This window comes from Ambystoma mexicanum, chromosome 5q (assembly GCF_040938575.1).
Source record: "Ambystoma mexicanum isolate Mex_15411 chromosome 5q, UKY_AmexF1_1, whole genome shotgun sequence".
Classification (NCBI taxonomy): Eukaryota; Metazoa; Chordata; class Amphibia; order Caudata; family Ambystomatidae; genus Ambystoma; species Ambystoma mexicanum.
In genome coordinates, this window is record NC_090933.1 from 1,383,107,866 (window position 1) to 1,383,121,913 (window position 14,048).

Genomic DNA, 14,048 nt, shown 5'->3' on the forward strand with positions numbered 1-14,048 from the left:
CCCACCCCCCAGCAGTGCAGGGGCAGCCTCCACCAGGCCCCCACTCATGTCTCCCACCACCCCCACCCCCCAGCAGTGCAGGGGCAGCCTCCAGCAGGCCCCACTCATGTCTCCCACCACCCCCACCCCCCAGCAGTGCAGGGGCAGCCTCCACCAGGCCCCCACTCATGTCTCCCACCACCCCCACCCCCCAGCAGTGCAGGGGCAGCCTCCACCAGGCCCCCACTCATGTCTCCCACCACCCCACCCCCCAGCCACCAGGGGCAGCCTCCAGTAGGCCCCCACTCATGTCTCCCACCACCCCCACCCCCCAACAGTGCAGGGGCAGCCTCCAGCAGGCCTCCACACATGTGTCCCACCACCCCCACCCCCCGGCAGTGCAGGGGCAGCCTCCAGCAGGCCCCCACTCATGTGTCCCACCACCCCCACCCCCCGGCAGTGCAGGGGCAGCCTCCACCAGGCCCCCACTCATGTCTCCCACCACCCCCACCCCCCAGCCACCATGGCCAGCCCCCACCAGGCCCCCACTCATGTCTCCCACCACCCCCACCCCCCAGCAGTGCAGGGGCAGCCTCCAGCAGGCCCCCACTCATGTCTCCCACCACCCCCACCCCCCCAGCAGTGCAGGGGCAGCCTCCGCCAGGCCCCCACACATGTGTCCCACCACCCCCACCCCCCAGCCAACAGGGGCAGCCTCCACCAGGCCCCCACTCATGTCTCCCACCACCCCCACCCCCCAGCAGTGCAGGGGCAGCCTCCACCAGGTGCTCACAATCCCCAATCATGTGCGTAATGGACAGCCTCCACATCCAAAAAGCCCTACCAAGTAACCCATTCACCCACATGGAAATGGAAATCACATGTTACACCCCCAATGTTCATGAAGCTAATGAACCCATGTCCGTCACACACAATGGTTGCAATATAATGGGAAAACACACAACATGACATGCATGAAACCAATGAGATGATACCACACAGTGAAGTATGCTAACAAAATTGTATTAAAAAAAAATTAAGAATGCAAAAGAAAGAAAACTAACTACAATGTGAATGAGAACAAAAAACATGCATGTCCGTATAAAAAACTACCAAGTGTCCATGAGCCCAACTGAACAAAGAAAACCTACTAAAAAAACCTACCTAAAAATCAACTATATACAAAAAGTGGAGCAGTGTCCGTCGACTCCAAATCATAATTCGAAAGAAAGGAAACCTAAAACTAAATAACTATATACAAAGGCGGCGGGCTAGTCCAGCGGCTCACTCCGTGGTGTCCCGGGCCAGGGCATCATCGAACTCCTGTTCGATGTCCCGGAGGCAGTCCAGTTCCATGGCCCCGAGGGTCCGCAGGGACGACGCTGTGTCCTCCTCCAACCCCCTGCGGATTGCCTCGAGGCACTCGGCCCGCCTCAGGGCCCTCCGCATGGAGTTCTCCGCCCTGACCATTGTGAGCCGCGCCTCTTCCGCCCGCCGCCGCTCCGCACCTATGGCGTGGCCCAACCGCTGCCACACGGAAGACACTCTCTGTCCTGGGTCCCCCTGCTTCCGGCCGATGGCCGCCCCTCCGATGTCGAAAGCCCCGAGCCTTCATGGCTCCCAACCTGTTGCTGCTGCTGCTGCTCTGCCTCTGCCCGTGCACTGCCTCCTGCTGCCTGCACATCCTCCGCCGGCTGGGGTGCACTTGTTGATGTGGCCACCCCTGCTGGACCTCCGACTCCCGACTGTGGCAGGGATGCCTCCTCCACCAGCCTGGCCGCACCGTCAGAGGCAGCTCCACAGGGCACCCAGGTGACTGATGGGTGGGAAGATGGCACAGAGGATGACTGGCGCATAGGGGGTCCAGTTGAGGAGGGGGTCGGAGCAAGCCCCATCAGACAGCGGAATCCGGCCTGGGTGACCTTTCCCAGCAGGCTGATGTGGTCAACAACCCATTCGAGATGACGTGCAGTCTCTCCATGAAAAGACTGCAGGTCACCTCGCATGGCCCGTTGACGCAACGCCACACCAGCCAGGACAGGCTCAACCCGGACCTGGATGGCCACGTCCACAGGCAGAGGAAGGCCAGTTGACGTCAGCTCATCCCCTGCCTGAAAACGGGTCTGGACGTAGGCATCCCTGCTGGTGCAAGATGATGCAGGGACAGGATCGGGGACAGGATTGCACACAGGCACCTCCGCAGCCGCCTGTGCTGCCTCCTGTCCCTGGTCCTGCACTGCACCACTAGCACCAGTGGGATCCCCACCTCCAGACCCTGTCTCTGGTGCTTGCGCGGCCCCCTCCTCCACCAAACCCCCCACCAACCTGGATGACTCCGTGCCATCTTCCGCTGTTGGGCCCTGTGGGGTCCCAGCTGCGGCCTGGGACACGGCACCGGACTCCTCACTCCCCGACGAGATGACAACACGGGAGGGGAGCCGGGCCTTGCGTCTCCGGCTGGCGGTCGGATCCCCGCCGCTGTGCTCCACAGCACCTTCTCTGCCCTCTTCATCAGTTGACGCTGCAGACAGGGAGAAACAAAACACAGGCATCAGGGCACTGTACAATGGACACATACACGCATGACAGTTGCACATGAGTGGCATTGTCAAACCTCAGACATGTCATCACAATCCCCAACACACATGTCATTGCAACTGGCACACATGAGCCATACCACAGACATTTTGCAACTGCCACCCCCATCCCTACACATACAACAGCATCAGCAGCCAAAGGGGAGCCAGACATTACATGCAACACAGGAAGTGCACCACACATGTACACACACCACCACACTTGCATGCATGTCTACACCTCTGCCAAGTGTTGCACTGTTCAGACGGGCATCCATGTCACATCTGCCAATCAGGCTTCCACATACCGCTGTCACATGCATCCATGTAGCATCACTGTTGCACCCTTGACAAATACACACACATGCACATGCACACAGTGCTCAAACATGCAGCCGAAAACAACATACATGCCTGACATCACGGACATGTCTACTTACATACACACCATCCATGTCTCACACATTACAGCCCTCGCATGTGTCAGCCCCACGGCCCTGTACACCCCCACCCATACTCCACCCCATACAAACAGATCTGCCTCCGGCACAATGGCGAATGATCACCACACGCCCTGCTCACAACCAGGATGCATGTACACTCACCGCTCGACTCCAGACGGCTCTGCTTCTCTAGGACCTGGACGTGGAGCGCTGGGGATATGCGTTCCAGGACCCCCATCTGTTCTTCCGACAAGTGGCCCCGGCGCCCCTTGGCATCCGCTGCCTTCAAGAGGCGCCGGGCCTTGTTCAGGGTCCTGGACCTGAAGTCCTCCCAGCGCTTCCTGACATGTTGTAAGTCCCGGACTGCCACCCCCTCCGCGTTGATGGCAGTCACGATGTCAGTCCAGATCCGAGTCCGTCCCTCCTTGTCGGCACGGGAACTTCCAAAGAGGGCATCATACTGCCCCAGGACTTGCTCCACCAGGACACCAACTTCGGTGGCACTGAAGCTGGTGCCCCTCTGCCTCTCTGGCCGGGGGTTGTCAGTGGTCACAGATGTTGTATGCCCGACATGACAACCCCAGAGGCAGGAGTGGGTGGGCAACTGGGTCCTGGGGCTGGGCTGTGGAGCGTTGGAATTCCAGTCGGGAGTCTTCGGTTCCAGCAGGGGTGGTCACAGCAACAGCACCCCTGGCTGATGTGCAGGCAGCAAATGGCAGTGCACGTGGGCAGCAGGCAGTCAGGCAGCAGCAGATGGCAGGTGGGAGCGTGCTCGGGGCTCTGGGGGGCAGTAGTTCGGCCTTCTGGGCAGGAGCGTGGTCTTCCGTGTGCTTACGCGTGGCCAGCTTGGTACGGAGTGATTTGGCACGTGAAAATCCTGCACGTCAGCGTGAAAACCGAGGAAAGGCCCTTAGCGCGTAAGCGCGTCAGCACGCATATGCGAATCCATTGGACCAAAGGCCCTCAGCGCGTAAGCTTCTGTGACGTGACCCGCACGGGTGTTTCCCACACACCACGTGATGACAGAGCACACGTGGAAAGACTGCACGTCAGAGTCTCATCGCGTGTAATTGGACAGCACGTCAGAGTCTCATCGCGTGTAATTGGACAGCACGTCAGAGTCTCATCGCGTGTAATTGGACAAACGTGCGTATACACGCGATTGGCCTATGTACGTGTATATCAGGTGTGCGCGGACACTTACCCACGCAAGTACGTCAGCGCACCTGTATCCCGGTGTGCGCGCCAATTTCCACACGCTATTGTACTGGGCACTGGATTGGAGGGGTGCGCGGGTCACACGCTCGCCTACAACACGCGCAACGCATTAATTTGCGCGCTAACAAAATAACTAGCTCAGACCCAGGATGAACATACCGTTCCTAGCAGCAGTGGGCGTGGCCTACCAAAGGAGGAGGAGGAGGATAGTCAGGGCCAGAATATTCACACCCAGAACCAGCCTTTTCGGGATGCCTGATGACCAGGTGCATGGGAGGTACAGGTTTCCACCACACATCATACTGGACCTGGTGAGTGAGTGGGAGGACGACCTCACATCACCCACCCTGTGCTCCCAAGCACTCAGCCCCCTGGAGAAGGTCCTCAATGTACTGCACTTCTTAGCCACTGGATCATTTCAGCGGACAAGTGCCATTGTGGGTGGTGTATCACAGGCCACCCAGTCACGGTGCCTACACCAGGTCTTGAACATCATCACTGCACGCCCATCAGTCCGCAGGCACATATACCTGCCCAGAACACCTGCAGAAAGGCATGCTGCCGCCCTGGATTTCTACGCTGTGGCACGATTCCCCAAAGTGCTAGGTGCCATTGACTGCACCCATGTGGCTCTACGTTCCCCCAGGGCATCTGAGCACATCTATAGGAACCGCAAGCACTGGCATTCCATCAACGTGCAGGTAGTATGTAATGCCAAGGGAATCATCACCTCACTATATGCCAACTATCCTGGGTCAACCCACGACAGCTTCCTTTACCGAATGTCCACCCTAAGCCGGGACCTAAAAGCTGGCTGGCATGGGGATACATGGCTGCTTGGTGAGTATGAATGCCACTGCACATGCATGCATGTCAGATACTGAGCAAGGTCACAACCCCACCAATGATACCAATCACCACCTCCACAGGGGACAGTGCCTACCCTCTCAGCCCCCACATGATGACGCCAATTCGGAACCCCACCACGCCACCCCAGGTAAGATATAACGCAGCCCACATTACAACCCGGGGCATAGTGGAGCGCACATTTGGAGTGCTGAAGTCACGCTTTCGCTCCCTTGACCGTTCTGGCGGGCAGCTGTTGTACGCTCCCCCAGTAGTGTGCAGGATCATAGTGGCAGCATGTGTCCTGCACAACGTTGCAACACGCCGGGGCCTGGCCGTGGACATGGTGGTGCCCCCCCATCCCCAACCACATGCACAGCCGCTGCGCATGGGAGGGGAAAGGGCACGGGGGGAGGCAGCCCGTACACAGCTAGTGGCTAATTACTTCACATAGAAATCACACCCCTGTGGAGTGCACACTGCCCTGGCACATTCCATCTGACAATCAATGATGACTCAACCTGACACTGATCCTGAATGTCTAGAGAAAGAACCGTGAAAACAATATCAGCCTGAGATTGTTCACCTGGAAGTGTCACAATGTGTGCATCCCTACCCACACTGACACCACCAATGCAGTTTTGTGAAGTTACAAATTCAAGCAGCTGAAATGAATGCCCACTTGCAAAATGCAACAAGAGGACAGTGCCATGTCAACCAACCCAACCCCAGCACCGCCACACGACACACCGTGCCATGTCATGCTAGTTGCACGTAAACAAAGTAATCCCCACAACATGACATTAGCGTCACAATGTACGGTGTCCCTATTAGAAACTTGCAACACCTGAAATGCTCACAGTAATGCCGGACCAACAACAAACTTGAGCACGTACTACCATTAACATGACATCACTAATGTATAATATTAGGAGTCTCACCACCTGGAAATGCCTGCACTCCCACCACTACCAACTGTGCAGTGTTGGCGCCTGTAGAGTTGTAGGTGCACTGCTGCCAACATGGACCACATCTCCAGACTAGAGGTCCTTGTGTAGACATGAGGAAGGGACCTGCAAATTTGGAGGTAGACACAGAAGATGAGTTACACATCAATGCAACATGCAGTGTACAACACAACAGCAGTATGCACTAGGAATGTATACACAGTATTGACTACAGACTGCCCACACAGCTCATGGGAGTCCAACGTCACTGTGTAATTCACTGTCACTTGGGCACACCCTTTGCAAGCCCATGGAAACGGGAAGCAGGAGGGGTGTGTGTGACTCAAACCCAAGCATCTAAACCAAATGCATTACAAGCCTGCATGTGCCCAGCCACAATGCAGCGTATGCCCACAGGAACCACGGAAGCCAACAAATTGTCCCAAAAAAATTGGGAATAAAAGAAATAAAAATAAAAAAAAATAAAAAATAAAAATCAAAAATGGCCATTGAAGGGCCCGGGGGGGTTGGGGAGGCCACCCAGGAGGTCAGAGGACAGGATGCACACCAGAACCCACCTGCGTGGATCCTGGGAAAAAAAAACACCTCCATGGGCTCATGGCCCACACGGCTACCCTATTGTGGGAGTATCACTGCTGTCGCTATTATCACCCTGTGCAGCTGCATCCGGAGGTGGTTGCACTATGGGAGGCAGCCCACGCAAGGCCCTAGTCTGCTCCTCCATGGCTGCAAGCATGCGGGTGTGGTAGGTCTGGTTCTGGAGGATGAGTGTGCGGAGGTCCCCATGCAACAACTCACGGGATGCCCGGACCTCCGCTCTCGTTGCCTGCATCTCAGCTGAGAGCGTACGGGTGAGACGCTCCAGCTGCTGTTCTGTCCTTTGGTGTGTAGAAGCCTCAAGCTCAACAAGAGTCATCCTGAGGTGAAGGAGCTCCTGCCTCAGGGCTTCCCTGTGGCCCTGGGACTCAATGGAGATGGCCTCCTGCAGAGTCGCCAGTGCCGCCCACCTGTCCCTGTTGGACCCCAACATGTCCTCCCTGTGTGACTGGCAGATGGTGTCGGTTGCCTGCTCTAGTCGCTCCATCAGCCTTTCAGGGGGGACAATGGAAGTGGCCACCCTATCCATGGCCTGAGCCATCATCTCGGATGATGCTGCCTGTTGGGTTGCCATACCGTAAATGGATTGCTCCCATGCAGTATTGCCAGGTGCCGTACGGCCACCACGTCGGCGGGCACCACACCTGTCTGGGGCAAGGCGAACTACGCTTGCTGTGCCGACACTGCCTGAGGCTGCAGGACTGCATTCCCCCTCTGATCTGCTGGCCCAGGAACAGGATCAGATGTCGCGGAGTGTGACCCTGCATCCGTAACCACCAAAGGCGTAGCTGCCAACACTGACATCCCCATTGAGGGTTCTGACCCTTTTGCAGGTGGGTGAGACAGAACAGAATCCCTCCCTGGAACACTCACCTGCGACGGCACGTAGGTCTCATCCGAATCAACACCTGAGTACAGCTCGGGGGAGGTGCAGCCAGAGACACCCCTTGAGAGCAGGACCAGCAGCACTTGTGGGTTCTCACCCACCACCACACCACGTCCCTCACTGGTGGTTGGTCGGCCCTCGGACCCCTCCTGGGTCTGCACCATCTCCACAACCCCAGCAGTATCAGGTGCGTCTTCCCCTGCAAAGACATAAAAACAAAGAAATGGAAACAGGCATTAGCACCATGGCACACAATGAGGGCTGAGAAGCAAGAGAACCAGTACTTGATTGACACATGTCCCACATGACTAAAACCCTCCCATGCATGCACCCTCACTGCGTATGAAGGGCAGGCAAATGGCACACACTGATGACACCAAGATTGAAGATGAACACATTTTCTGCATGCTGCCTGGCAGTGGCATCACACATTGGCCTGTGATTGGCAGGTGAAACACACATGCCATCACACAGATGGCATGTACCATTGCTATTGAGTGAAGATGGAGAGGAGGGCAGCACCTATGCATACTGTCCAGTTCCCGCATGTAATAGCTTTTCTAATTCTAACAGGTCAGATTCTTCACCTGGAGCTGCCAGTCCGAAATGGTGCAATTGCACAGGGACATGTTTGAACAAATGATATCCAGGTAACTAAGTCACTCAACTTTACCATAGCCATGTCCGACATGTGACTAGAGGACTGCGACATGCCTAGTAAAAGTGGTGGAATGGTAAATATCTGACTAAATGAACAGTGCTAAATTTTGCAACAATGTTGTGGCAAGGTGACACTTCAAGGGCAACTGGCGTGCAGTCGGACTACATGTCTACTGTTGGCAGAAGGGATACAGCTATGGCCAAATGCAGCTGCGCAGGATGTATTGCATGAAGCACATGGCTGACCCATACGATTCAGGCACACACACTCTCACCTGGCACACAAACAGAAGCCCTCACACACACCATGCACATGGATGACACACACATGCATGTGCACTCACCGGACAATGCCTCGTAATCAGGGAGATCTCCCACGCCTTGGATCTGTTCCTCCGTGACGTAGGTCCCAGCGACTGACTCATGTGGAGTGAGTTCCATGTCTACTACTGGAGACCCACCTCCAGTCACTAGAGTTGCGGCATGACTTGAGGCCAGCTTACTCTTTGCCCTGCGCTTTAGGTCATTCCAGCGCTTATAGCAATCATTGGCTGTGCGCCTCACGATTCCAAGGGCACTTACGATGTCCGCAACGGTCTGCCATTGTGCCTGGCGTTGTGCAGGTGTGGTCTTGGATCCTGCAACAATGACCATCTCGTTGTCATGTGCGGACACATACTGGACAAGTGCATTCAGTTCGTCATCCGTGAAGCTGGGCTTCCTGGACGGGCCGGACTGTGTAGCCGTGTCTGGGGCATCAGCCTGTGCCGGACGAGCACTCTTCCTCTTCCGCTTGGAAGGTGGTGGTGATCCTGAGTGTCCTGCGCCGCTCTGGACACTAGGGGCAGGAGCCCTGGTGGACTCTGTATCAGGAGTGTGGGATTGCACACTCAGCATGGAAGTTGGTGCAGGCATTGGCTCTAGTGTGATGGTGTCAGGGGGAATATCAGCAGCATGGACTAGGACCGACACTGTCCTGGCTGGGTGTGTGAGGGCTGGGGTGGATGGAGCCGCAGCTGCCCCTGCAGCCTCTCCGCCCTGCCTACTTGGTGCAGCAGATGACCTTGCTGCCCCAGATGCACGTGGCATGGTGACATCAACGTGCACCAGCGCACGTGTCATAGGCCTGCTGACCTGGAAGTCAGCCATGGAGTCAGCCAGGTCTGGTGCCACAATGGGCTGGTCCAACAAGGGCTGAGCATGGATGGTGTCAGCCACATCAGCCTCAACGGGAGGGGGGGGGATTATGGGTGCCCTTGACTGGTCCTCCACACATGGGGGGACAGGCTCACCCTGCAAGTAACGACCACGTCCCCTACCGGATCCACCACGGCCACCACTTGTGGCTCTTCCACCTTTGCCACCCTTGCGGAATCCTCGCCTCCCAACCATGGCACTGATGTTGATGTGCGTATGGGAGTGGCTGTCAAATATTGTCCTGGGCAATTGGGGGTCAAAGGGGTTGGGTACCAGATGGTAATTGTACCCTAGTGCTCTTGCAAGGCTGATTGTAACCCCTGGGGAAAGATGACGGGTCACGCTACGCACAGGAGCCCCAAAAAAGGGAGATGACGTGCACGCAACCCCTCCTAGACCACGTGTGCAGAAAGAAAAACCTGCACTACGCTGTGGCACCCAGTAACACAAGAATGAACGTATGCGTGTCACACACAGCCTAGAATGACCTCTGAAGGGGTAGGCTACACACGGGGCAAGCACAGATGTTAGATACGTGCGTGACTCACCGTCTGCCAGGTAAAAGAGCGTGAAAAAGGAGCGCGTTTGGTTGGCAACACCCCCGCCAAAAGAAGATTTGTACGCTGTCTGAGGAGACAGGACAATAGTAGAAGGGAACACTGTTTGAGGGAACAGGCCCAGGTAAACCAGTAAAAGAGAAAAAAGAGAAAAATCTGTCAGAGGTAACAGGGAATACGAACTTGAAACGCCGTGAAGTAAATCGCGTGTGAACCGACAAGAAGTACAGAATTCACCCACTCGCTCTCCACGAAAAGCACGTACAAGGAAATGGTGTTCTACGCGTACCTTTTATACAGGTCCACACGTTCAACGTCACTTATGCGGCGTGTACGCGCTAGGGCCATTTCCACCAATTACACGCTTTGTGACTTATGCGTGTACGGCCATTTCCACCAATTACACGCTTTGTGACTTATGCGTGTACGGCCATTTCCACCAATCACACGCGATGAGACTCTGACGTGCAGTCTTTCCACGTGTGCTCTGTCATCACGTGCTGTGTGGGAAACACCCGTGCGGGTCACGTCACAGACGCGCTTACGCGCTGAGGGCCTTTGGTCCAATAGAATCGCGTATGCATGCTGACGCGCTTACGCGCTAAGGGCCTTTCCTCGGTTTTCACGCTGACGTGCAGGATTTTCACGTGCCAAATCACTCCGTATCAAGCTGGCCTCGCGTAAGAACACGGAAGACCACGCTCCTGCCCAGAAGGCCGAACTTCTGCCCCCCAGAGCCCCGAGCACGCTCCCACCTGCTATCTGCTGCTACCTGACTGCCTGCTGCCCACGTGCACTGCCATTTGCTGCCTGCACATCAGCCAGGGGTGCTGTTGCTGTGACCACCCCTGCTGGAACAGAAGACTCCCGACTGGAATTCCATCGCTCCACAGCCCAGCACCAGGACCCAGTTGCCCACCCACTCCTGCCTCTGGGGTTGTCATGTCAGGGCAAACACCATCTGTGACCACTGACAACCCCCGGCCAGAGAGGCAGAGGGGCACCAGCTTCAGTGCCACCGAAGTTGGTGTCCTGGTGGAGCAAGTCCTGGGGCAGTATGATGCCCTCTTTGGAAGTTCCCGCGCCGACAAGGAAGGACGGACTCGGATCTGGACTGACATCGTGACTGCCATCAACGCGGAGGGGGTGGCAGTCCGGGACTTACAACATGTCAGGAAGCGCTGGGAGGACTTCAGGTCCAGGACCCTGAACAAGGCCCGGCGCCTCTTGAAGGCAGCGGATGCCAAGGGGCGCCGGGGCCACTTGTCGAAAGAACAGATGGGGGTCCTGGAACGCATATCCCCAGCGCTCCACGTCCATGTCCTAGAGAAGCAGAGCCGTCTGGAGTTGAGCGGTGAGTGTACATGCATCCTGGTTGTGAGCAGGGCGTGTGGTGATCATTCGCCATTGTGCCGGTTGCAGATCTGTTTGTATGGGGTGGGGGTGTACAGGGCCGTGGGGCTGACACATGCGAGGGCTGTAATGTGTGAGACATGGATGGTGCTTGTGTGTGTGGGCTTGCATGGCAAATGCAGTTGTGCGTGCACACATGTTTGGATGATTGTGTATGTAAGTAGACATGTCCGTGATGTCAGGCATGTATGTTGTTTTCGACTGCATGTATGAGCACTGTGTACATGTGCATGTGTGTGTATTTGACAAGGGTGCAACAGTGATGCAACATGGATGCATGTGAGAGCGGTATGTGGAAGCCTGATTGGCAGATGTGACATGGATGCCCGTCTGAACAGTGCGACACTTGGCAGAGGTGTAGACATGCATGCAAGTGTGGTGGTGTGTGTACATGTGTGGTGCACTTCCTGTGTTGCATGTAATGTCTGGCTCCCCTTTGGCTGCTGATGCTGTTGTATGTGTAGGGATGGTGCTGGCAGTTGCGATATGGCTGTGGTATGGCTCATGTGTGCCAGTTGCAATGACATGTGTGTTGGGGATTGTGATGACATGTCTGAGGTTTGCCAATGCCACTCATGTGCAACTGTCATGCGTGTATGTGTCCATTGTACAGTGCCCTGATGCCTGTGTTTTGTTTCTCCCTGTCCGCAGCGTCAACTGATGAAGAGGGCGGAGAAGGTGCGTGGAGCACAGCGGCGGGGATCCGACCGCCAGCTGGAGACGCAAGGCCCGGCTCCCCTCCCGTGTTGTCATCTCGTCGGGGAGTGAGGAGTCCGGTGCCGCGTCCCAGGCCGCAGCTGGCGGGGGGAGGTCCAAGAGGCGGAGGTTGCAGTTGGACTCCTCGGCAGCAGAAGGGGCAGCTGGGACCCCACAGGGCCCAACAGCGGAAGATGGCACGGAGTCATCCAGGTTGGTGGGGGGTTTGGTGGAGGAGGGGGCCGCTCAAGCACCAGAGACAGGGTCTGGAGGTGGGGATCCCACTGGTGCTAGTGGTGCAGTGCAGGACCAGGGACAGGAGGCAGCACAGGCGGCCGCGGAGGTGCCTGTGTGCAATCCTGTCCCTGATCCTGTCCCTGCATCATCTTGCACCAGCAGGGATGCCTACGTCCAGACCCGTTTTCAGGCAGGGGATGAGCTGACGTCAACTGGCCTTCCTCTGCCTGCGGACGTGGCCATCCAGGTCCGGGTTGAGCCTGTCCTGGCTGGTGTGGCGTTGCGTCAACGGGCCATGCGAGGTGACCTGCAGTCTTTTCATGGAGAGACTGCACGTCATCTCGAATGGGTCGTTGACCACGTCAGCCTGCTGGGAAAGGTCACCCAGGCCGGATTCCGCTGTCTGATGGGGCTTGCTCCGACCCCCTCCTCAACTGGACCCCCTACGCGCCAGTCGTCCTCTGTGCCATCTTCCCACCCATCAGTCACCTGGGTGCCCTGTGGAGCTGCCTCTGACGGTGCGGCCAGGCTGGTGGAGGAGGCATCCCTGCCACAGTCGGGAGTCGGAGGTCCAGCAGGGGTGGCCACATCAACAAGTGCACCCCAGCTGGCGGAGGATGTGCAGGCAGCAGGAGGCAGTGCACGGGCAGAGGCAGAGCAGCAACAGCAGCAACATGGTGGGAGACATGAAGGCTCGGGGCTTTCGACATCGGAGGGGCAGGCATTGGCCAGAGGGCAGGGGGACCCAGGACAGAGAGTGTCTTCCGTGTGGCAGCGGTTGGGCCACGCCATAGGTGCGGAGCGGTGGCGGGCGGAAGAGGCGCGGCTCACAATGGTCAGGGCGGAGAACTCCATGCGGAGGGCCCTGAGGCGGGCCGAGTGCCTCGAGGCAATCCGCAGGGGGTTGGAGGAGGACACAGCGTCGTCCCTGCGGACCCTCGGGCCATGGAACTGGACCGCCTCTGGGACATCGAACAGGAGTTCGATGATGCCCTGGCCTGGGACACCACAGAGTGAGCCGCTGGACTTGCCCGCCGCCTTTGTATATAGTTATTTAGTTTTAGGTTTCCTTTCGTTCTTATTATGATTTGGAGTCGACGGACACTGCTCCACTTTTTGTATATAGTTGATATTTAGGTAGGTTTTTTAGGCGGTTTCCTTAGTTCAGTTGGGATCATGGACCCTTGTTATTTTTGTACATAGTTCTTTGTTGCATGGAGAGTTTTTTACATTTCACTTTGGACAAAATTTTTTAGGATTTGGATTTCCAGTTTTGTGTTTTTATGCGGACATGCAGCTTATTTTTTCACATTTACATTGTAGTTAGTTTTCTTTCTTTAGCATTCTTAATTTTTTTTCAATACATTTTTGTTGCCATTGTTCACTGTGTGGTTTCATCTCATTGGTTTCATGCATGTCATGTTGTGTGTTTTCCCATTCAATTGCAAAAAATGTGTGTGACGGACATGGGTTCATTAGCTTCATGAACATTGAGGGTGTAACATGTGATTTCCATTTCCATGTGGGTGAATGGGTTACTTGGTAGGGCTTTTTGGCTGTGGAGGCTGACCATTACGCACATGATTGGGGATTGTGAGAACCTGGTGGGGGCTGCACATGGTGGCAGGGGGGTGGGGGTGGTGATTGACATGAGTGGGGGCCTGGTGGAGGGTGACCCTGGATGCTGGGGGGTGGGGGTGCAGGGGGACATGAGTGGGGGCCTGGTGGAGGGTGACCCTGCACTGCCGGGGGGTGGGGGTGCAGGGGGACAGGAG